The sequence below is a fragment of the Rattus norvegicus genome, chromosome 4 (genome assembly GCF_036323735.1).
Source record: "Rattus norvegicus strain BN/NHsdMcwi chromosome 4, GRCr8, whole genome shotgun sequence".
In the NCBI taxonomy this organism is placed as follows: Eukaryota; Metazoa; Chordata; class Mammalia; order Rodentia; family Muridae; genus Rattus; species Rattus norvegicus.
In genome coordinates this window covers 130649091-130675414 of record NC_086022.1, presented here as the reverse complement: position 1 = coordinate 130675414, position 26324 = coordinate 130649091, and the positions used below count along the sequence as shown (strand labels likewise).

The following is a 26324-nucleotide window of genomic DNA, read 5'->3' as shown; positions in this document are numbered from 1 at the left end:
TGAACATGTGTGTGTGTGTGTGGTGTGTGTGTGTGGTATGTGTACATGTGTGGTGTGTATAATATGTGTGTGTATATATGATATGTGTTGTATGTTGTATGTGTGTGTCTATGATGTGTGCGTGCGTGCATGTGTGTATGTGTGTGTGTGTGTGTGTGTCTACACCTTCATCATTCAAGGTCTCCCTTGAGTGTTCTTCCTGAACCAATATGCAAATATTTTCCTGATATATGATTCAATATTTCACACAATTCTCCCATAATAGCATTCCGGATGCATAATTTTTAATTTTAAACTAATGCCCACTTTTGTTATAAAGGGTTGGCATGGCACATATTCTAAGTTGATGTAATTGATTAAATGTCTATAAGAGATGGAAACAGGGATGGAAATAAACAGAGAAGGGAAGAAAGGATGGAGGGGAGTACAGAAAGAAAAGAATTGATACATATGAAGGAAGACAGAATGTTTGTTTTTATTATCAAATATTATGCTTTCATTAATAAACCCATTTTAGTCTAAGTAGAATAACTTAGAAATGATGTAGAAATACAAGCACACACATACACACACACATGCCCACACGCGCGCGCACACACACACACACACACACACACACACACACACCTTTGAAACATGTATCTTTTGAAACATGTGTCTTTACCAATGTTCAAGCAAGGATATGTGTTTTAAGGTCTGTAATAACTTATCTTGGTTTGCAACTTGACACATGAGAAGAAACCCCTAGTGAGGCATTCCCTCTATGTGACAGGCCCATGGGTATATCTGTGAGGCATTTTCTTAATTGGTAGTGTCGAAGGACCTAGCCCACTGTGAGTGGTGGTCCATTCCTAGGCAGGTGGGCCTAGGCTGTAAAGGAAAGGTAGCTGACAGTGAACCAGAGAACAAGTCAGTAAATAGCTTTCCTCCCTAGTCTGTGCCTCGATTTCTGCTTTCAGTTGTGTTTGTAAGTTCCTGCCTTAGCTTTCCTTGATGGTGGACTGGAACCTGTAAGATGAATCGAACCCTTTCCTCTACAAGTTGCTTTGATCACAATATTTATCACTGCAATAGAAAGCAAACTAGGATACAATCAAAGGCAATATTTGAAGGAAATTAATAAAGCCTAGGCTGAAGTATGCTAAGATTGACAAGATTAATTGGACACTCACATTTCCACTTTATTTCAAGTAGCTCCTTTCTTGAAAAGCTGTAATATGTAAAATAAAGCAGAGTCTTTGAGATTCACTTTTATAGGACTTCCTGATCAGGCCTTAAAAATAGCTCTTTAGGAACCCATTGTAGCGGATGTCAGAAATACATATTTAAGACTCTGTTAAAAATGTTGTATTGACCCAGTGGGCTGGAAGGAAGCTCCAAGTGTCTCTGTCTATGAAGCATTGACAGCAAAGACACTAATGGATCTTCAGGCACAGTCTTGTCTGGCAGGGTAAAATGGCTGCATGATGCATTTAAGCTTAAGGTTAAATAAATTACCATCTCCTCTGGCCCAGGGCTCTGGGCATGTACAAGACAGAAGAAGGAATCTGGACAGGACCGCCATATATGATGTACCATATTACAATGGGGAGACCACACCTTCTAGAAGCTAGTTGCTAAGGTTCAGGAACTGAGATCCTGCTACTGCTTCTTAGTTTTCACCCCACACTTCTAGTTTCTCAACTAAGAAGTGGGTGACTGCATCTGCTTTATGAAGGTGCTTTGAGGGTAAATAGGTAAAAGGTAAATAGTATGGACAGATGACTACAATAATAGTGGACACAAAGTAGACACTAAAGATCTGATGCTACTGATGCTGTTGGGATAATCTTAGATTAGATAGGAATATTGGTGGGAAAAATAGTCTCTCAGTGTTTTTCCTGGGAGGAGGTGCCAGCACGTGTATCCTCTCCTTTCTACCTAGTTAGTAACTAGGTGACTGTATTCAGTTCTCAAACTCTCCCTGAAATACTAAAGTAACACCCAAAGCAACTCATCTCATTCACTAGATTCCTCTTTAAATAAAAAAAGAGGAAATGACTTATACAGTGGATGCAGTGGAATCGACTAACTGCATGAATCATTTTTATTAATGATTCTCCTCCCACAGAAATAAATTTTACCTAAAGATGCCACAATGAACTTAGAGAACAACAATAACAACAAAGAAGTCAGTAATTCTTGACTGATCCTTAAATAAAGCAGGATCTTTTTAGTCTTTTATAATAAAAAAGGCTTTGCATGACATTGTGGTCTCTGTAGTATGCGGGACATCAAATTGCCTTTGTGTTGCTCTCAGAACTGTCTGAGAATTTTTATTTGTTAAAATGAAGCAGAGAGTATAACACAGCTACCTCTTTATTATTCATCTTCAAAATATGCTTGGTCCAGACTTAGCCTTAATACATTTTAAATTATTGTCACGCTAGCAATTACTTATGACCTCTAACATAATCATTTGAGTATTGGGGTGGCTGGAAAAATCAAATAAATGGGAACCCTCTCTCTCCAAGAGGGATTTTGATCCATGAAAGTCTCTAGAAACACAATAACAGTGTCTGGGTTCTTTAGCTTCCTTGTGCTATCATCCAGGAATTATGTGTACTCTACTACTGTTGTTAGGACACAAGCTAAGACTACATCTCCGCCTACCATGCCATATAAAGTAGTCTTGGTCTAGATCTTCTGAGAACCTGGATGACGGCCACATAGTTGAATCAAGCTTGCTGGTTTAGCCAGGCAATGACCTGAATTTCCTTCTCCTTGGTAGCCTTCAAGACTGAGTTTGATATGGGAACATTTTCTAGACAAGAAACAAGCTATCCTATTTCAAAGAAGGAACTCTTGTGGCTATGTTAATTTCCCTAGGATTATATGAAAAAGTGGCACTCAGGTTGAATATATTAATACTGAAATGATATTTCAAATAATAAGCCTGTCTCGGGTTACTCAGCTTGAGGACTGAGGTTACAAAGTTGTGCCTTCTTAGGATTTGTCCCTTGGAAATAAAATAAAATGCTCTCTCTTTAAGGACTATTGAGAGCACTAGAGAGTTGATAGGATTAAAAAACACGAACAGCGTACAATTTCTTCTTACCAATATAAAAATGTGACTTTTTTAAAAATACCACTGAAAGAGGGACATTTGTACTGGGTGCAAAGACAGATTTCAGAATGGTGGAAGTGACTATGTTCTTGTTTCAGCTTCTAGGAGCCTCCTGTTGCTGGCCACATACATTTGAACTGTTCATGTGTATCAGTAGATAGTCTAGGTGCTCCTTGGTTGCACTCTTAAATCTAAGAATCTACAGAACATGCCATTCATTTGGGGTCTGTATTCCTCATTTCATATATTTAATGACATCCAAGCATGAATATAACTTGGAATAAAAACAGTCTAGAAGAGCAACCACATATATGGTCTTAAAATATATCCTTAGATGAGTTTCTTCCGTTATCCTCCTTGGATGGATATGGTGGAGGTTGATGGGGACATTGCAGTGATGACGCACAAGCGTCTTCATGACAACGTAAGAGAACAACTAATAAACAATGCCCATCACTGCCCCACTGTTGCAACGTGCAATGACAAACATGCTCATAGGCAGCATTACCAAGTTGGCTTAGGTGCAAAGCCGAGAGGATAAAAAACACGATGTCAGCTAACCAAAGTCAAATGGTCAGAAGACCCCATCCTCTGGAAGATGTGTTCTTACTTTAGAGCTTGATGTCCATTGGTAGAGATCTTCTTACTTAGGCACAAAATGACCTTAAATTACAAGCCCTTTCTTCAGCATGCATGAAACATGGAAAATATAAAACATATCAAACATTATATGTTAGTTTTTCATGGGCTAATTCCTAGCAACCTCTTAAGCAAACAAACAAACAGGAAATTAGCATTCTGCTTATGTCTCTTGGATTCTCTAATAAAGGGTTTTGTCAGGAAGCAGCCTCTGTGGCAGTGGTTCTCAACCTTCCTACTGCCGAGACACTTTGATACAGTTCGTCATGTTGTGGTGATACCTAATCATAAAATTATATTTGTTGATACTTTATAATTGCAATTTTGCTAATGTCATTAATCATGATATAAATATGGGTGTTTCCCAATGGTTCATAGGTGACTCCTGTGAAAGGGTCCTTCAACACCCAAAAGGGTTATGACCCCTAGGTGGAGAATAACTGCTCCATGGCATTAATAGCTGTTTTTTAAATTTCAGGTGTCCATATATAGGTAAGATGATTACAGTCTCAGTGATTGTGATTAGGCTTGGGAGCCATGCTAACATGATTTTGATATTACGCTCATGCTTTATTAGGTATATTTCGATATTACGCTCATGCTTTATTAGGTATATTTATCTCAAGAAAGCCCTGATGCTTCCTTTCCTTTCTATCATGATCAACAAAGTAGAGAAAGGCATAGTGAAGATAATGAGTGAACACAAGCGAAATGATGGCAAGAGTAGAGAGTCAACTCTTGCTGTGTGCTTTACTAGTCTAGACCTACTGTCTGCTCTAGATAGTGCTGACATTTACCCATAGCTCTTCCTCCTCTCGTGGTAAGGCTGGTGATGGAAGTTTGCTATGGTTAGACAACGGGGTATGAAGGCAACTGGCACATCCCAAGCGTGTTGGGAGGTAATCGACTGTGCAAAACTCTCTAGGGAGCTTTGTTGCTGTTGTTTCAGCAGCTAGCCATATTTTAGATCAGAGGTCAGCGATCTTCTTCTAGAAAGGTCCAGACTGTAAATATTCTCAGCTTTGTGGGCTGTCTGGTAAGGGAAACTGCCAAACTGTGCTGTTGTATCGTGGATATAGCTCTGAGCAGTACGTGAACAGGTGAACGTGGCTGTCTGCCCACTCCAATGTTATTTATGGAAACAGAACCTTGAATTTCATGTAAGTCTGATGTGTCATAAATCATCTCCTTTTGATTACTTTTTGTCCAGGCACTTGAAAAAAGGTAGAATGTTCTTAGCCATTAGACCATACAAGTCTAATGGTGAGCCAGATTGGGCTAAGGGGCCACAGTCTGGCATCCTGAGTTCATTTAGTGGCCACTCCAGAGTGCTTGCTCCTGATTAACTAAAAACCAAGCTCACTGTTAAATCATGTCTTACGATCAACTAATAAACGTTGTTTGCTTGGCTTTTAAGCCAATGGCGCGGGGAGGAGTTGTTGGGGGCAATACAGCTAGGTCCGTTCGCTATATTATCCGTTAAGATGATGAGACTAAAAGATGTACATTTCACCTTCAGTGTGCATATGAAACACCTGCCAATGTGTTTGATCACAGTGATAATGATGACTGGAGACACCTCCAGAACTTTTACTCAGTGAAAGAGGTTTCCCAATCTCTGTCTTCTGTGAACCACTCTGAGGAGATAATTCTACTTAGCGGTGGCTGAGACTGACCCTTTGTCATCTCAGTACTTTATTGGTTTGGCTGAGAGACAATAATAAAAGTCTATATTTATTTATAACATGAGACTGTGCTTCACAACAACAGTCAGGGAGATCAAAGCATCATATACATTTAAGGGAAAAGAAGGCAAACAGAAACTGATTTGTGTTACACATGGTAGAAGTCATTAAGGATGACTCAGGTAGAGAAACTTATTACTTCTCTTTTTGACAGTGATGACAATTTAATAGTATTTGACTCCACTGAGTTGCATATGGCATCCGGAGGCATTGAAAGAGACGGTTTATCAAGATGATAAACAAGGTTTCATTTCCTCCCTAGCTGCATGGATGTGATCAGACGTCTAAGGCCACCTGAATTCACTTAAGCTGGCCACAGGCAGACACTAAGCTACCAGGGGAGCATCTGTGCTTGAAATGAGCCTCCCTTTAATGGACCTCCTGCAAGCAGGCCAGCAGCGGCAGAGGCATGTTGGCATGCGTGCATGCACACCGATTTCAGGGTAGACCGAAGAGCAAAGGGAGGAATGTTAATTGTTTTAGAAGCTCTGATATTGAGGGGATTCATGCAATCCACTTTCAAACTGCAGAGTTAGATTTTCTTGGTGGATGGGGTAGCTATCTCAAAGCAGGGTGCTTACAGCATCATTTTGTGAAGATGATAGACAAGTTTGTGTGAGGAAGACTAATCAGAGATGCTTTGTGTGATCTAGTGTCACTACTGCCATCACTGCGTGACACTGGCATTCTACACTAGACTCTGGCCTGCCACTCTTTTTGTTTTCTGTCTTGGTTATGCCAGAAGCTCTTCTTCCTCATTCTCAGCTCAGGAAATTGGGTAGGGCCTGAGTTTATCCCCAGTCCTATAAGACCTGGCTTTCATTGTGCTGATCCTGCCATCCCTAGACGCTAGGGGCTACTAACAGTTCTGGCAACTGACCCAAATTATTCACTCTGAGATCCAATCACAGAGCATTTATACCTGGAAAAGAAGAAAATCTTACTACCTCACTGATGGAGAGATGTGGCCGGAGCTTGCTCCTACCTTGGTGCTACAGTAAAGAAGCCTTAAAGTGAATGGAATCCACGCAGCTGAAGCCTCCTGTAACACCACTGCTAGTGTCCTTTGCTGCAGCTATGCCTGAAGCTGGGAGATGATCCTCTGACAGCAATCCCTTTACTTTTTACTCTTAAGTTTGAATTTGATAAAATTTTTTTGGTCACTTACAATACAAAGAGCCAGGAAGTTCAGGTGTACTAAAAATATCAAGCAAACTGTTTTTCATTCTCTCTTTTTCTTTGTAGATAGGTGTCTAAAATGGGTATTCTCTGCTAGCTAACATCTCCCCAGAGAAGGCTTTCTTACCCTCTTAGTTAGGTCAGTGGTACCATGCTCCTCTCAGACTGCACTCTCAAATCACTATGACTTTCTGAAACTTCAGCACATCCACATTCACACTTTTTAAAATATGTGCTAAACATTTTAGCATTGCTTGCTATAAGAACTAAGAACCCCACAGGGCAGTGGTCATGCATGTTTTTATCGATGGTGTTATCGCAAGTGGTCAGCAGGATGTCTGACTTTGGAAATTGATGTTGCCAACAAAATATATCCCTCAGTGTCTCTGGGAAACTGGTTCTAGAATCCTGATATAAAATACCCCAGACACCAAAATGTGTGGATTCTAAATTCATTCTATAAAATGTTGTAGCATGTGCATGGAATGTACACATACCCTCACACACACTTTGAACTGTGTATTGGAAGAATAACTTAGGCCAATGCAAAGTCTAGTCTGGCTTCATATTGTTTTGCTTTTCTAATTCTTTCCTCTTGGCAAGAATGGGATTTGTGATGTACTCCTAACCAATACAATACAGAATGGTTGTATGTGACTCTCAAAACTAGGGCCAGGGGAATGACTTATTAGGTAAAACATTTGCCACATAATCATGAGGACCTGAGTTCAGTTCTCCATAACCACATTTCAAAAGGCCAGCCTTGGGGATCTATCCCTGTAATTCCAGTTGTGGGCAGTGAAGATAAGGGGATCCTCATTTGCTTACGGGCTACCTACTCTGGCTCTGTCAGCCAGCTTCAGTTCCAGGGAGATACCCAAGCTTGAAAAATAAGGCTGAGGGGGATTGAGAAAGACATCCATCATTGACCCATCAGGGGCTCTAGACACACATGCACACATACAAGGATTAAAATTAGATTTAGTGTATTACCTATAAAACTTGATAATATAACATCAGATATAGGTAGATGGATTCTCCATTGCCAATGCTGAGTAAGTGAATGGTGGTGCTTTAAAGAAATGCGCATGTGGGATGGAACTAAAGAATCTGTAAGTTTCTTGAGTGGTCCCTGACCTCTTCAGCAAGGATATAGGAAGCCTGTTATTCAGACAAAAGATATTTAATCACCAACCTTGGGAGGTAGAAGCCTTCATTTCTACATTGGGACATCTGATGAGAACATGTACCTGGGTACACAGTCTGGTGAGACTCTACAAAAAGAGGTTTCTAAATCATGCCCAGACTCTAATCCAGGGGCACTATGAGGTAATGAATGTGTGGTACTCTACGCCATTATGTTTGCTGTGTAGATACCTAATACAGGGCTTGAGTGGACCCCTGTGTCTATCAGCATATTGCCACCTTTTATAGCCTGACCATGTATTCTTATTTAAGGATGAAGGAGCTTCAGTGTAAAAATGACTACCAGGTTTGACATTTGAATCTAGTAACCAAGGAGATCATCAGGAGCCATAGTATTTGTTCAGTTTTTCAATAGTGAAAACATAGATTTTGCTTGTGGGGAATCTGTTCAATAAGGAAAAAGATTTTCAGTATCTACTGAGTGAAGTCCCCTTCCCCCTAAAGACCCTAGGATGACTGGCAAGATCAGCGTTTCCTTATTAGGAATGAGATAAGTAGCCTTGATTACACGTCTCCACAGAGATGGAGAGGGGCTTACAAGTATCCTGAGGATATTTTTGATAGATTGTCTTTATGTTTAATATCTGGCAAATGTTAACAACTGTAGCATGATATACCTTGATTTATTTGTCTGAGAAATATAAATGCCAATGAACAGTATTGTTTACACTCACAACCACTTTTCCTGATTACCTGTGCCTCATTTCTTTTTCTAGTAACAAAATAAGCATTTACCTCTCTGTATTTAGTTCACACTGTCCAGTGGACAAGACCTCGGGGGGTACTGTGACTTAGATATGGACTAACAGTATAGTCTTTCACTAGACACAGAGTGGCCAGAAGGTGAGCTTATGATCCAACTTGGTTTAATCAAACTCTACCTGATATTTGTGTAAAAATAGCGTGTTAAAGGGAGATTTATTTCTGTTGAACTTGAAGATGTGACCTGACCTTTGGAGAGAACCTGAGCTGATGAAGAGAGAGGTGATCATGAGGAGCCCAGATCTTGTGAGCCTGTTCAACTTGAAATACATTGCTGCTGGTCCTGTCTCCGGAATTTCAACTCAGTGTGCCAATATACCACTTCTATTTGTTTAATCCATTTGGAATTAAGACATCAAGCAGTTGTGTGGATTGGTAAGCAAAGACCCATAAAACATTCGGTACAGTGCTTCAAACTTCCTCCAGATTGGGATATGTGTTACCACAGTTTACTATGACTATTTTAGCTGCTATAACAAAATCATTAAAATTTTATCATTCTAATATGCATATGGGTCCAAAAGAATTACTGATAGTCTCTACACTTGCTGAAAAATATTGGGAGAGAAATCCAATACTTACTGGTTTCCTGAATCATTTAATACATGCAAAGTCCTAAGAACGAACCACATTGATTATAGCAATTGACAATAATCAGCTGAACCAACCATGGCCAACTGGATGGCTGGGTCTCTATTGTTAATATGAAATGGCCAACAGCAGAGTCAACAATGATGGGAACAGGATAGGCTAAAGATCCCTGAGCTATGCAATCTGACAAACAAGGGATCAAATATCTGTAATTCATAAGTCATATAGTATGGATTTGTACCATAAAAATCTCTGGGCTATGTAAAATGTGGCTATAAGATAATTGTGACGAATCAATGGCATTGTAATAATGACCTTCTCACTATCGCCTGGCCCAGATTGTAAACCTCCACAGTGAGTATTAATTTTGACGTCTGAGTTATATTGACAATCCAAGATAAAGGAGTTCAACTCCAAAGTGATATAAATTAGTCTTTAACATTTTAATGGTCAAAAATATTGATTAACTCTTATTTCAGCAAAATAAATATGATGCATGCAAATAATTGAAATGTTCAGTTGTGAGACTAAATGAAAATGAGAATTTACTGTGTAATCTAAAGGAATGCAATTTTGAAATATTAAGCACCTGCCAACATATAAGCTATCAGTGCGTGACCATGCAGTGAGCTAAGACTATAGGTATTCTTCCTTGGTGAGATGTAAGTTTGTGGGCAAACAGTTGTAACGGTAATCTGATGAGCAGAATATGACTGCTGAAGTATTCAGTTCCCTGAAGAAATGTTGATGAAAGTTAATGATATTAATGAAGTAACACTGGGCAGAAGCTGGCCCAAAACATACATAAATTTCAACGTAAGGTTAAAGTTTCTTTCTTCAAAGTAAATTATATTCAGGTTGATGGGGTTAGTGTAGGGATTGGAGCTATGGATGCCTCATGCTATGCTTCTGCCATAGTCAATAATACATAAAAGACATGGAGAAAGATGCTAGCTCTGGACAGCGCTTGTGGAAATGCAAGGTCTTTAAAATAACAGTACCCGAGGCAGAATGCCTTTCTCTTTTTCCTTCCCAGTTTCACTTGATTCTTTCTAGGTAAATAAAAAGGTCCCCACCCTGAACAAATAGAAAATGACTCATAAATGACAGTGCTCAAGTCACACCTGAGAAAAGTTGTCATTAAAGATGAGCTAAAGGGAAAAGTATAAAAGACAGTCTTGTGTAAATGTATAACAGACCTTAAAATCTAAGTTAAATGGTCCTCTGTTTATTGGAGGGACACTATGTAGCTCATAAAAGACAAAATGACATGAGCCAGGCAGTGTTTGTACCTCTGTGAAAAACTGTTAACTCTCTTGTAAGCATGTACCCAAGAATATTGAAGGCAATCAGGCAAGAAGCATATAAAAACGCTCACAGAGGTTTTTTTCATTATAGTCCCGAAGGAAGCTACTCAGATGTTCGACAGCAGCAGAACTAAACCAGGATGTTGATACACGAAGACAGTAGGTAGCAATGGAAGCAAGTTATCCACTGCTGTATTCAACAAAGCCAATTAATTAAGCAAAATACAAAAGAGATGATAGCATGTTGATCAGTTTTAATAAAATGACTCTGAAAGGCGAAATGAACCCACAGATCCAAAAGTAGTTTCCTTGAGAAGGTAATGGTGCCTGGGAGAAGTCTTAAGGGAATTTTCTAAATTGCAGGGTATGCTGTGGTTTTTGTTTGAGAGTTGCATTGTTGTGGATGAGTTCAGTGAATAGACAGTCACTGGATAGACTTGAATACTTTTCTCCACTATGTTATACTCTGATTATAATTATATCTATATATAATTATATACAGGCCTATAATTACAGGTACCCAGGAAAGTGGGACAGGAGAATCATAACTCCTGCCTTACTCTGGCTACAGAGTTGAGCTTAAGGACAGTATGGGCAACTTAGTGAGAAATGTTTCTCAACGCTTTGTAAAATGAGAAGAGGGCCCAGAATATAGTTCAATGGTAGTGCATTTACTAAGCACATATGAGACTCTAGGATTAATCTGCAGGACCAGCATCTCTTAAAACAAGAAGGAAATCAAGAGTAGAGACAGATTTAGAATGGGGGAAATGGGAATTGATATCTAGAGTATGAAAAGAACAACAACAATAACAACAAAATAACCCTAGTAGTGAAAAACCAAATAGTCTACCTGAAAATACACAGTAGACCCATAAAGATAACTCTCAGAAAAGGGTATAATGCCATGAGTATTGCTCCAAGTATATGTACAAAGGAAATGACAAAAATGTGTCAGAGACTGCTACTTACCATGTTCCCTGTTCTCAGTGGCCATGCAATGGAGCAATGGAGAGTCAATTCAGTGACAAAAGGAATTCACAGTGTGGTGGATGGATGGATAAATGGATGGATGGATAGGTGGATGGATGGATGGATGGATGGATGGATGGATATAGATATAGATGATACAGACACAGATTTAGATATATAGATAGATATAGATATATTGTGGGATACTACGTAGATCCCCCAAAACAAAGTCCTTTAATATGAAATGAGAAGACTGTAACTTTTATGTTATGTGAAGTAAGTCAGACACAGGAAGAAAAGATCTGCATCATCTTGCCCATGAAGCAAAATCATGGTTCTTGTCTCTTCAATTTGATGAAAAAGAAGCAGTAACTGGATCTAATAGGAGGTTAGAGTAGAAATACTGTTTATCTAGAGACTGGAGAGAATAAGGTGAAGCAGCACATGGGGGAACATTGATCAATGCATCCTAAGTATAGGAAGAAAAATTATAATAATACTTTCTGGTATTCTGTAAACAATAGGGAGAATAGAGAAAGCCATTACGTACTGTCCCATTTCATAGTGCTCCAAGAAAGGGTCTTTATCACAAAGTGAGGTCTGAGGAGACAGAGGTGTTTAATCTGAGTTAAACATTATTATCCAGTGTAACATTGTTTGTTCCTGCAGAGGACCCAGGTTCAGTTCTCAGCAACTACATGGTGACTCACAACTGATGATAATTTTAGTTCCAGGGCATCCAGTGCCCTGTGGCCCCCTTATTCAGTAGGCACTCGAGTGGCACTTATATAGACATTCAGGCAAAACATGCATACACATACAATACAAATAAAATTTAAATATCTTTAAAAACAGAGAGGCTTTCTATAAAAATTTTTCATTTAATAAAATTTTTTCTTAGTTATCCAGTTTACATTCTGTTCACTGCCCCTGACCTGGTCACTCCCTGCTACAATCCTTCCCTCCATGTCCCCTTCTCCTCTGAACAGGTGCCCACCCCTAGATATCCCCCCACCCTGGCACTTCAAGTCTCTTTGAGGTGCTTGCTCTCCCACTGAGGCCAGACAAGGCAGCCCAGCTAGAAGAATATATTCCAATACAGGCAACAGCCTTTGGGATAGCCCCCATTCCATTTGTGTGTTTCATTAGATAGTGGAAGGAGGCTGCAGGGGAGGGTCAGGAGTAGCTTGGATTGGAAGAGACAAGGTAAAGGAGAATCACTAGAATACACTGAGTTTGTAGTGTTGTAATGCCATATAACAACTTACATTCACATTTAAAAAAACTTTGAAAATTTAAACTTGAAAATACCTAGTTAAGGAAGAAAACAATAGAGAATAAGTGAATATGAATTATGTAATATATATATATATGCCATTATAAAACACTGATTTGTAACATGAATATGAGTCAACAAAAAATGTCTTTTGTGAGGAATGGAAAGATAGCTCAGTGGTTAAGAGCAAAGCTGTCCAGAGAACCCAGGTTCAATTCCCAGCACATACATGACAACTTACCACTGTCTACAACTCTAGCTCTAAGGGATCCAATGCTCTCACCTGTCCCAACAAGCACTGAATACATGTGGTATATAGACATACATGCAATCAAAACACCCATCCACATGTAAAAACGTGTCCTTTTACAATAAATAAGCAAAGCTCTGGGTTTCGTCAGGTAGTACAACAACCTCCACTTCCAAAGACAACTCTATGTTTTCAAAAACTTTGCTGTTGGGTGGTACCAGGAAAGCAGACCTTGGTGGTGATGTGCTTCGCTCTGGTTTATAAATTAGCCCACCTCATGGTCAGCACGGTGAGTACTTGACAGGACTTTTCAAGCTCATGGACTTTTACTTAAAATCAGATAAAATATATTTTTTTCTTTTTAAATCAGTCTGACTTTGTTAAGACTAAAATTTTTAATCCTTTTATATCATCTTCAGTAAGTAACTAATTTTTTTACTCTGACTAAATCGCTACGGAACATAAAGCTTTGTTAACATTTTGGCAGGCATTAGTGAAAGAGCCAATTAAAGGTATCACTCTTGAGTCTGAGAACACACACACTATAATACTTATACGAAGTCTCAAATTATGCTATGTTGGGTTTTATTTTTAATTAAATTTACTTGTAACTAATCTGAGAAAAAACAAATATTGAACATATTGACAGCATAATGCGCTATTTTATTTTAATTCACACATTTTGATCGTTACACTGTCTAATGTTTAAATCATGTTAAACACATCTGTCTCCTCACATTCCGCATGGACCGTACCTGTATGATGAAGACCCTCACCATCCTTTCTTGGAGCCTTTAGAAACGGGATGATGTCATCTGAGATCTCCCACTGTTAATATCACACCAGGAATTCTTGTTGTTTTCGTTCTCTCCTGTTACCTTTTATATCCTGTGCTAGTGCTGGCACCTAGGGCCACATGGCACTGCAGAGTATCTTGAGCCCTTCCAGCATAGAACCTTGCCACACTGGTCCCTGGAGTTAGTTCTGGCACCAGAGGGCCAGATGGAACTAACCATAATTTAATCTCTGGTGAGTATCTCTCCTGGCAGCTCTCTACTAGCCACAAACTCTCTGGTTCCAGCTACCTGGTAAAATTAGGGCTCTAGAAATCGAGCATGGGGCTGGCCTATCACAGCTCCCTGCCATAGACTCTGTCCACACTCCCAGTAACAGCTCCCTGGAAGTTAAAGTATAAACTCCCAACTACCTGATGAAATCATGATTTAATAAACTGTAACAACAATCAGATTTACATGTTAAATTCTCAATCCACAACACATCCACACAATAAACTCACAACCAATTGATAAAGATATAAACCACCCACATCGATAAGATAAATTGACCTATAGAAATCCATGCCTTAAGAAATATTCATAGCAACCTGCATCTATGTAGAGATGCATGGTGAGGATCATTTATGTCTGAGACCATCATGTGGTCTCTTTCTTTCTAAAACTTCTGTTCCTGCCTCCTTTCCTTCTCATTCAATGTCAGGCTTTGTTTTGTCTTGTGTCTGCCTTCACCTGCATAATGACATTAACCTACATCTTTCTATAACTTAGTATGTATTCATCAACCCTACCCCAGCCATTCTTCCTCTGTATTCTCTCCAGTCACAATTTCTATTACTCTTGATGTAAAAGGTATTTAGTTCATGGGGTAGCTCACATTTAGGATGAGAAAAAGTCACATAGTAAGTTCAGCTAAAGGGATCCTGTGATCATTAACTTCTGCATCAGAAAAATCCTTTTCCCAAACCACCAATAAACAATGACCATAGCCAGTTTCCAATCTAAACGTCCCTTAGCATGGCAAAGCAGAATCAACCTACTCTTGCAAAGAGATAAAGTGTTTGATGAATCTGCAACATTAAAGGCCACCACAGGCTGCTCTCTCTTTCATTCTGATAGTTGTTGGCTAATGTTTAGAAATGGGCCCTTTTCTACTCCTGCATTCCAAAAAAATGATGTGGCCAGAAACTCATTAAATAAAAAATAGAATGTCTTCATTAAGAGTGCCTGGGACTAGTGGAGTTGTCAGTTTCAGAGTTTTGAAATACGGGCCCGATGGGGAATGAAGAGACTTGGCACACTAAAGATGCAGCTGGAGTAGTTTTAGCAGAGGCTGAGGTTTTTCTGGGGGTAGCATACAAACAGAAGGGTGGCCGTGAAACCAAAGAGCGTTCTAGGCAGGAGGACAGGCTGAGCAGAAGGACAGTAATAGAGATAAATGTTCAGCATGACATATGAGAAGAAAAGCTGGGGCGACAGAAAAGAGAACTGATTTACACTCTGCTTCCCAGAACCTGAGAAGCATCACTGGATAGTGAGTTCAGAACACCCTCCGGTGGGAGGCTCTTACTGAAATTGCTCAGGTGGTTTCAGGTTTCATTAGGGGGAAGTTTATTACCTGAAGCAAACACAGCTGATGAGCACAGCCATTTTTCTCTAAGTCCATACTATCTTTAAAAAAATAAATATAAAGTTTATCTAGCGATTCCAATGTATATGTCCTCAAACACCATAAAGAATCACTATTTTTTCTACTTGCCTTGCCAGCTAGGTTTTTTTATCTGAAATTTTGTAAACATGAACTTTGAAGTTGAATTTTACATTTCCTTCTAAAAATAATATGTTGAAAAATTGAATGTAAACTCTATAGGATGTTCAATTAAGGACCAGTGGCTACCATTCGGTCATATAACAACATAACTTCCTTTGAAGAAATGAGGGGAGGCTAACTGAGTTGGAGAATAAATCTCAGTGGCATCAGAATTTGGGGGACTAAAGTGAGGACTTCTTTGTCTTCTTTCTTTCCTCAGCTCCAACCCCAATGCCTGGCATTAAATTATTCATCAGTAAATGCTGAGGTTTAAACACACTGTACATCCTAGTCAAGATGCTCCATTGAGACCATCTCCATGGTAACATGGTACAAATGAACATGTACAAAAGTTGCCTAGGCTGGTGTTAGGTAATATAAAAATCATAAAAAGAGATAGGAACACTTCGATGGATCCAACGCTCCTTGTGCAAGATGGAGGACTTGAGTGAAGATATCCCCTTGAGCTACATAAACTAGGCATGAAGCACTAATCTACAATCAGAGGCTCTATGAGAAGAGGAGGAGCAGAGACAGGAGAGTCCAATAGCCTATTGCCTGTTATACACACAATGGAATAAGAGACCCTATGTTGATCAAGGTAGCAGGAAAGGATCAACATGCAAGGTTATCCTTTAACCTCCTCATGATGCCATAGCACACAAACATGCACACAAGAGATAGAGAGAGAGGGGGAGGGACAGAAGGAGGGAGAGGCTACAAAGTAAATAGTACAAAATAGAGTATATAAGGACTATATTTTAAACAATAATTCTAAAACACTTTTTATTCGTGAATCCCAAGTGACCACTCTACTTTCCACAGGTTTTCCTGTGTTTCAAACAGTCTCCCTTGCAAATTTAGCTGCCGTTGACCATCTTGAGTCTACCATTGAGGCTATTGGAACTATGAGGAGACATAATGACCACTAGAAGAAAATAGTGTGGGTTTCTGGTGACACAAACATCTGAGTCTGCTTTAGCTGTCAACGAAGAGCTTCCAGAAGAGTCGACTTGAGATAAATTCCCCTCTCCTGGGACTTTAGGACTTCACTCTTAAAGAAAATGTCTACAGTGTCAGTGCCAAGAAAGGAAGACTGAGGCACAAAGTGTGCAGTGTAGTTTCTGGTTTTACAAAGAAAAATCTCAAGCATATTAGCAGCTGGATGTAGGGCAAGCACATGCATTTCCATATCAAACCAACATGCTCACAGGAGAATGATCTGTCTTTATAAACTGGAGAATCTTGCAAATTGATCTCATGGGAATGTTTTCCCAGGACCTGAATCTTACGCATACGTTTCAAAAATGAATCAAAGGGAAATGGCAGTATTTCAAATAAAATTAGCCATAGGCAGGCAAAAAGTTCTGAAATCACACATTTTAACAGACCCTATACTACCTAGCTACCTAGAAGACATCCAGAAGCTTTGCAAGAAAGCAAGTCACAGTCTACATTGTTAATTCCTCAGCTGCACAGCTGGTGTTCCAGAGGTAACTCTGTTGGTGAGGCAACAGCCTATTTACATGGAAGGAAGCAGCAAAGCATTTCTGTACCCAGACTAAGTCTCACCACAGGATGCTAGGCCAGACTGTGTACACAGCACCCCACATGAGTCCTCAGTGCAGGTGAAATGGAACTGAAGGTGGGCTTGCTAGATCTGTGCTCGTTATAGTATCTATATGAGAGGGTTGTGGTAAGATAAATCAGTAGCCTGCAGTAACCCACCCAGTTACTACATCATCAAAGGAGGCCTGGAGACATGATCAGGAATATAGGTTTTGATTCCTAATAAGGTTCCTGGAGTTCAGAATCTCTCAGTTGTTATTTTTCACTTTGGAGCATTTACAGAATAAGTCTTACACCTTTGCTTCCTCACAGGCAAAACAACAATGAGTCCTTCTTACTACAGACAGAAATCAGTCTCTAGGTTGTGAGGACTCAGGTATAATGCTTTGCTTACACTAAAAGCCACAACCTTTTCTCGGAAGGACCAGATAGTAAGTAAATGTGTGTGGCTTGGGGAAGGAGGGCAGTTTGTGAACTGTCACAACAACACACTCTACTCGGGCAGAGCACAAAAGCTGTCACAGAGAATTAACGAGTGGCTTTATCTCTCCAAAACTCTGGGCATGGAAGAGCCACATACTGCTCAGGCTGCAAGGTGTGACAGTTTATAGATTTCCTAGCAATATTATTATACTTTGTTCAACTCCAAGCATTACATAAGCTGGTCATAGTCATAGGCACACACCTATAATGGCAGATGTTTGGAAGTAGAAACAGCAGGATCTGGTGTTCTAGGCCCTTCTTGGCTCCAAACTAGAGAACCTGTATCAATGAGGATAAGAATGAGAGGAAACAATATATCAAAAATAAATCCAAGCACAGCAAATTGTTTCCAACATTCCACAGACTTCATGAGTGCTTCGTGTATATTTGTTTATCAAATCTTGGACTGGGAATGTAGCTCAAGGCCGTGATCACGTACTTGCTTAGCATACGCAAGGCCCTAGGATCGCTTTCCTCACTAATAAAGATCAGTCCTGTGCATCTGTAGTAGAAGCAGGCGTATCAAACATTTAAAGTTAGCATTGGTTGCACAGTGAAGTTCAAATCAGGCTACATGAGTCTGTGTCTCAAAAGATAAAAACAAACACTCAAACTAAAATGTACTCGTTGTCTGTCACTTTCAAGGTAAAGGTGGATGCTGCTCCTGTTTTGAAAATGTCATTTTTAAGTAATTGATACAATGCTGCACAGTTACTGACCTCCGGAGTTAGGATCTGAGTGAAGGCCTAGGTTTTGCTCTCTGTGCTCTTCACCAGTCTTTCTGACTGTGATGTGGGAGTAACTTGGCTTTGAGATAGAGATTGCATACTGTTTGGTCAGCCTTTATGCTTAGACTGTTGTGCACAGCATGTACCACTATGGCGGATCAAAATGACAATTAAGATTCTTGTGTGTGTGTGTGTGTGTGTGTGTGTGTGTGTGTGTGTGATCACAACAGCATTCATGCTTTTGTTACCTTACTTAATCCCACATCCCCAGAGAGTGCCTTCTATTACTATCTCCATTTGGCAGGTGAAAGAGCTCCAGGCTGAAAGACATTAACTTTCTCACCTCGGGTCACATAGAAAATTACAGAGCAAGGATAGAATCCCAAAATATTAGATTCCAAGGTCTAAATGTCAGGGCCTTTAAACTCTGTACCAAGATGTCCCTTTCAGCTCAGAAGTATCATATAATTGATAGAGACTTGATGGGGCCTCAGGAGCTCACATCCTGATTGTTTCTAAGACCTTTGGAGATGAGCTGACATAGCAAACACTAGTGTCCAACTCAGCAGACAAACAAAAGACAAAGGTTGGAGCTTGGCAGAAAGTCAGAAGGAAAAGATCATTCCCCTGATACTTCCAGTTCCCTTCCCACCCTGTCTGAGCAGCCCATGGGAAGCTTCCCAACGTGCTTCCCTTTGCACAGGCCCTGATCTCATGGACTTGGGTAGGATATAAGCAGGTTTCCTTAGGCTGCTGCCTATTAGAATAAACTGGGGCACAGGGGTGGGTGTAAATCCCCCCAAAAATTATAAAAAAGAAAAATTAAAGGGTAATGTCTTCAGACCAGGCTTCCCACTTGAGTCACTTATATATGTGAAGTATTTAGCACAAATCCTTACACAGAAGCACTTTGAAAAGTTTTTAACTGGAAGTGTGAAGACGGGTGAAGCAGATTTTGTACTTGTATCAGTGAACTGAGTTTAATAGAGCAAAATGGTCCGTGGTGCTCCTCGGAAAACACAGGTAAGTAAATTTGCCATTGACTTTCCCAAGACCTGAGAGGTGGTTTGGTATATTTATATACAGAAATCATGGGTCATTAACCTTCTTAAGGCTAGGCATGATGGCTGGCTCCATTCCATTTCCTTTTGCTTAGTGACCTCTATGGTATAAAGATACTACTTACGTCTTAAACTGACTCTGAGTCTGTTTGGTATAGGTTAGTCTCACTTTAATCATTAATTTGTAGTGAGATGGTCTGATGCTGCTTGCATTAAAATGCTAAATTCTATACCCCAAGATCTAATTGATCCAAGACCAGCATATCCTCACATATACCAGTGTATACCAGCTTTTGCTGTATAAACCTTACCTGACACCTCTTTTATCCATGATTGGTTAGTAAATATGCCTACAGAATATAGCTGGGCAGAAGAGAGGTAGGTGGTGCTTCAGTTTCCAGACTTGGAGTCTGAGGCAGAGACCACAGAGGCCAGGCAGGGGTGGGGGAGAGGAGAAAGGAGGAAGCCACACTAGGGAAGGTGAATCTTGAGTGCCATGAGGACCAGCCTGTTGAGTAGGAGTGGCCTAAGCAGAATATGTCAAGTGACATATCAGGGTTATTGACAGGGAAATAGGTAAAATAGCACAGAGGGTTAATATCTGCCTAGCTCTAGTGCTTTGAGGTTTGTTATGAATATAAAGGTTTTGTGTCTTTTTGGGGGGAATTAAATGATCTAAGATGGGGTAGAGACCCCCGAATAATATTTATCACAACAGTGATCAAAGCCCACAACTTTAATCAATTGTATTTGAATCAAGAAAGACTTTGAAATTAATAGCAAAGTAATGGAAATCCCCTATATATAGGGACATTAAGTTGACAGAGTAGGTTACAAAATGGCAACCAGTCTTGGTGGGAACAAAGGGAGCGATTGCCTCTGAAGATGACAGCTGTTCAGCAAACAGAGGAAGAGGAATGAGGTGCATTTGTGTTTGAGAGGATTAGAAATCCACGTGAGAACACTGGGGAAAAACCACACAAACATTCTGGTGAGATCAAGTCAAAGAGGATCTGCTTATATAAAGATCAGTTCCTGAAAAGATGGAGTCTAGATATACTCTTCCCAGTTACCTGCCATTGTCTTGAAACATGATTGCCCTTAGAAGGCTATCAATGACATGGCCAGAGAAGAATGGTGGCTAATGATGACATTTTCCCTTTACATTCACAATGAAGGATGATTTGTGGGTAGTGAGATATGCTGTATTGAAAGTCATGTGATCTATACAGAATGCAGAGAGACAACAGCCAGCCCGAGATCTCCCAGATAACAGCAAAAGGATGGGTTGGAGTTCCTAGCAAGGACAGGGCCATTTTTCTCAAAAAAAAAAAAAAAAGCATAAGTAACTTCATTAGAGTACAAGAAAGTAAGCCCAGTCCATCGATACAAAAATCATATAACAAGAAGATCAACACAATGTAGTGAGTTTTAGACACACCAAAGGGGTGTACACAGCATGCAGAATGGTAATACGTCTCTTTATGTACCAAAGCCTATGGATTCCAGAGAACTTAAAGAGTAACTTTCTGTGATAAATATTAGAGCATTAAACGTTTACAGTAGGCAAACTTGTACCTCGAATTTTCTACATTTGGGTTCACATGGTAGGGGATTTCTTTCTGTTCGTCATATAGGTAACAGCATGGAGCAACTGAATTTGGCTGGAGAGCTCCCAATCCACTGTTCTTTACCTCTCTGTGGAGATGGTCATTTCATAATCTTCTATCTTTTATGATCACCAGACAAACAAATCCATCCATGAAGTAGGATTCCTGTCTTCCAGCCTCAATCGTCTCCCCGAGGCTGGCCAGCTGCCCCAAACTGGAATGGAATGTGGGATTCCCTGTTCTGATGGTCTCTTGAGTGATGGGATAAAACTGCAGGAGTGGACAGCTATTTTGACAAGAGGGCTGAGGCACAGAAAACGTTTTGACATATCTCACGCCAAGACTCCAGTTTTAGGGGATACTGTATTTTCTTATAATAAATTTCATCCTTACATTTTTATTCTTGCTCAAGTGGGTCTCCACTTCTGCCAAATAAGAGCCTGAACTAATACAGAAACGGGATTGAGCTATTCGCAGAATCTATCCACTTTTCCTCCTGAACTAGGGGCCTAACAAAATGAATGTTTGCCAGGCAGAATGACCCAAGTATTCGGTTTGAATACTGATAAGCATTTTCCACACATTGCAGTTAGATATAAAAAATCTGGTCTTAAATTAAGATTGGCGTATCTGGGCTTCCAGATGGTGACTTACATCTTGAAGTAAAATGAAATGACTTCTGTCTCTTATGGTAGTTCTGACATCACCATTTATTTCAGAGTCAGAGTGTACTGTTAGCCGCTGCATAAAACCTTCTCAAAAGGGACTATTGTTGTGAGCTTTAGTAGGGTTAGGGGGACAAACCCAATTTGGGAACAGGGTATTATAAAGGGTAGGATTGAAAGCAAAGAATTTCGGAAATAGCTCTTCTGTTTCTTTGAATAGCTCGAGTCACTGCTGATATTATTTGGATGAAGATAAAAAAATATTAAAAAAGAATATGCTTTTAGAGTTGGCTAATTAGAGGTTCATGTCTCACCTCTGTCACATAAACTTTGACTCAGTTACTTTTCTAAGCTTCCATTTCCTCATTTGTAGAATGAAAAACCACAGTTTTTCTTTTCTATAGAACTTTAAGAAGAAATATAATAGAAGCTATGGGCATTGTAGATATTCATTGGATTGTAGTTACTATTACTAGGCCAAACCAAGTTGTTAGATTATTAGATTGTTTTTGCATTAATTCATTGGTGCATTCATTAATTCTACAAGGATTTTGCTGTCGTTCTTATTGTTTTGTTATATTAATTCCTGTATTAATTCATTTGTGCATTCATTAGTTCCACAAGGATTTTGCTGTTGTTGTTATTGTTTTTCTGTGCCTACTGTGAGCAAATCCGTGGGCTGGAGACTGCAAGTATGTTAATGAAGAGAAGCAAGATCCAAGTCTTCATGATATTTATGATTCAGTGAGAATTAGAAATAACAAACAAACTAGACAGGGAACCTCATGTTGTAGAACCCATCAGGGCGATGTCCTCACAGGGTCCCAGCTGAGTAGCAAGTGCCTCAGTGTTCTCTGTTCTTTGAAATTCAGTGTTTATAAACACTTCCCATTGTTGTCTCATGCTTATTCTTTAACCACATGTAAGAGCTACCTGGACCATTCTCTACTGTCCACTGTGTGCACACTTGCCATCTGTATCTTTTTAGACTAAATAAATAAATAAATAAATAAATAAATGGAGTAAAAGCTTGCAATTTAGAAGTTGAGCTACTTGGGTTGACATTGATTCTCCCCAAGAGTCATAAACTATATAAATGAAACCCCAGTACCAGGCATAAGAAACCCATTTTTGAGTTGTTTTTGTCCAAGAAACTCCTCAAGCAGGCTATTGCTGTTGCATTTGGTTGCCTATTGAAAGCACCATAAACTTTAAACCCAGCACTCAGAGGATCAGAGCTGAATCTAACCCAAAAGCCTCCTTTCTGAGGATCAAATTCCACAGAACTGTCAGATGCTATGCAAGCTACTGAGGAAAGGAAGTAACTAATAGTCCTGCATAGCCTGTAGCCCACAATGGGCACCATAGCAAGATAAAGATGCAGTAGTGGCACTCATAGCTTGGCAGTAAACAACGGCTGTCTTGGTGGATTTAAGTCTGCTCAGCCAGAAGGAAACCATGCCTGATATTGGAAATCTAGTCAACTACTCATAGTTAGCGAGATCTTTGGGAAGAATCTGCCACTATCACTTTACTAAATCAGTGTAATTCCCAACTGCATTCTAAGTGCTTATCCGTCCACCTTCAGGTGAACTATGGTTCCCAGCCCTCAGTAAAGAAACTTCTCTTTGCATCAAACATATACTGTTACAGAGAAACACAACTGGTCAAAATGAGAGAACAATTGGTTGTGTTCATTCCTAATGGGTACATTTACAATACAACTCTTTCACCTATGCTTCAGGCAACAGCACAGAAGAAGTAGAAAGATAAGAGCTATCAGATCAGGAAATCTGCTATAAGATTGTGTCTTCCATAAAAGATAGAGAAGCTTCACCCAGGCTGCTTAAACAAGACCTGACAAAATATAAAAACAGTAGATAAGCTAAAATGGAAGAGGAGAATTCTCACAGTATGCCATCCATAGACAACAAAACAGAGCAAAACAAAACTGTAGGTAACCAAGGGATGCTGGCAGCAGGAGTAGTCTTTCTTCCTCAGGATGAATTCCTATTTGGTTATACAATACTAGTGGTCAGTCACATTGTATAAGTAACACTAAATGGAGTGAGAAGATCATATTTTAGTATTCAGTTATGTTGCATGTATATGTGTTATATACATGCATGTGTGTGTACCAATAACAATTAGGAAATTTAATATTCAGATATAATATGTATGCTGTACACATAAATACATACATACATATATGTATGCATATATGTACTTGTGTGTGTACCAATAACTATTAGGGAAGAGGAGGCCAAAGGTTTGATAGTAAGTTGGGGGAAGACATGGGAGGAGTTGGAGGAAGAAAAAGAATGGAGAGAAATGATATAACTTTATTTTAATAAAAATGTTAACTGAAAAACTTACAATTTAAACTAATAACAAATGTGTTCACTTTGAATATTCAGGGATCAATTTTCTCCCTGTGGAGACTAAAGCCAAACAAAGCCATTTCTGTCTCCACTATGAGGTTTGCCCAGGATTGACTGGGAACCTTGAACCTTGGCATCATTTTTAAACCTAGACAGGTTTACAAATAAACAGGTCTAGTATTTTCCAGAGGATCCCTGGCTCAGCCTCCTCATATTTGCTTGTGTCTTTCACTCTCCTTTTTAAAAATCAATGGTTCCTTCAGTGCTCAATCTAGGCATTTCCTCATCTGATGGGTTGTGTTATCTCATTTATTAATTCAATCATCCTTGTATACAAGGTCTTAGAAATTTATTGCCAAATTGTTTGCCTAGTTCAGTTTTCATTGGCCTTGGCCTAACAAGGTTGTACTTAGGCATTCTTTCCTGGGATGAATTTCACATCACCTGTGGGGGTCCATACAGAACTCTATAGGTTACACGGTTAGTGATTAGTCAACGTGGACTTTTGAGCACACACTCAGAGGAACGTAGTGACTGATAAGTAATCTTTAGAACCATGTGGATCTCTTGACTACAGCACTCACCAGGCAGGAGTTTGAGCTTTTGGATTATTAGTCCCAGCATCACTCAGCTCTCTGTAGACTCCGGTTAGCATTCATAACAGTCTTATTTCTTCTTGCATGCACATTTTCGGTTTCAAACATTTTAAAACCAGTAGGGATAAACAGTGCAAGGTGACATACACTCTTTAGAGAGTATCAGCAATTTGGCCAGGTCATAAAAATATTCAACAATGCAACACTATCTTTGTCACATCGCATGTGCATGTGTAGTATACATTTGTGTGCATATGTGCACACAGGTACAGAGGCCTAAAATTAATATTAGGTGTCTCTAGCTCATCTCTTGAGATTCACTGAAGCTAGAGCTCAGTGGTTCCTAGACTGTCTGGCCAGTGAGGCTCTGATAGCTCCCTTTCTCTGCCTCCTGGCTGCAAACACAGGCACACCTCACACTACTTGGCTTTTCACAGAGGCATTGGAGATCTCAACACATATCCTCATGCTTGCACAACAAGCATTTTCCCACTGGGCCATCTTCGTAACCTAATGCTTGCAAGATTTAGAAAACAAAGGCCTGATAAATAACTTCTCTGATTACTGGGGACACCTTAAGTAAATCAGATAGTCCTCTATACTTGTGATAAAAGTGGAGGATACATTCATGTCTTAGACCAGAGATCTCAAACTCTCTGTGCTTCAAGTTTTTCCATAGATGTAGGTCAGTTAAAATCTAATTTTATATAAGAAACTGGTGTTTTAGCTCCTTGAAAAATATCAGAAGTTTCTCAGCACAGGGCCTTCATGCATTCAAAGGAACAACTTACTAGATGGTGGTGGCAGCCATTAGTGACCTCATTCCAATTAAAACCAGCATATCCGTCGTGGGTTGCCCTGGTGCTGTTTATATTCTGATGTTAATTCTGCTTTCTCAAGAAAGGCAGCACAGACAGAGAGGATCTCCTACTCAGGTGATTTCAAGTAAACCTTCTCCCCATTTTCATTGGTCAAATATTGTCTAGAGCCTGTGATTGGGCGGTGGAAAGGAAAGGTGGGGCTGGAGGATTAGAGAGTAGGGGAGACAGGAAAGGAGAAAGAAGACAGAGGAAGAGGAGGTGGAAGGAAGATGGAGCAGAGCCACATGGCCAGGAGAAGCCACAAGTAGTAAGGGACCTCACAGCTGGGCAAGAGAGTAGTGTAGTGGTAAATCTGCCCGATCTAGGCATGAAGTGTATTAATATTGTAACTGAGGTTATTGGGGTCGGAAATTCGCTGCAACATTTCCTCTCCAGCTTATAGTCTCTGTCGCTCCGTCCTTGTCTCCAATTTGGAGATCTTAAGTATTTTTAATTTTCTAAATTCCTTGTTCATTTGGAGTTGTAACCCCTGGCTTAGGTGATCTCAAGCATGTTAACTTAATAAACTCCACAGAAGTAGTACTTCTGATCACCAATAAACAAACAGAAGCTCAGGGAGATGGTAGTTATGTAACAGTCGACCTGTGCTGAAAAACAGCAAACAGGCAAACAAACACAACCAAAGGAAAGAATAGCAAAACAAACAAGCAAATGAACACACACACACACACACACACACACATACACATACACACACACACACACACACACAC

At 39.7% G+C, this 26324-nt stretch overlaps 1 protein-coding gene and 1 long non-coding RNA gene across 4 annotated transcripts in view; one reads left to right on the top strand and one right to left on the bottom strand.

The window, feature by feature from the left end:
- The window catches only part of LOC120102500 (uncharacterized), a 55463-nt gene extending 29142 nt beyond the window's left edge, over positions 1–26321 (top strand). Inside the window, exon 4 of the long non-coding RNA XR_005504174.2 lies at positions 8815–26321. This is a non-coding gene — a long non-coding RNA (uncharacterized LOC120102500). The remainder of the gene's footprint in view (positions 1–8814) is intronic.
- Tafa1 (TAFA chemokine like family member 1) overlaps positions 1–26324 on the bottom strand; it is a 504481-nt gene that overhangs the window by 123725 nt on the left and 354432 nt on the right. The window lies entirely within an intron of this gene.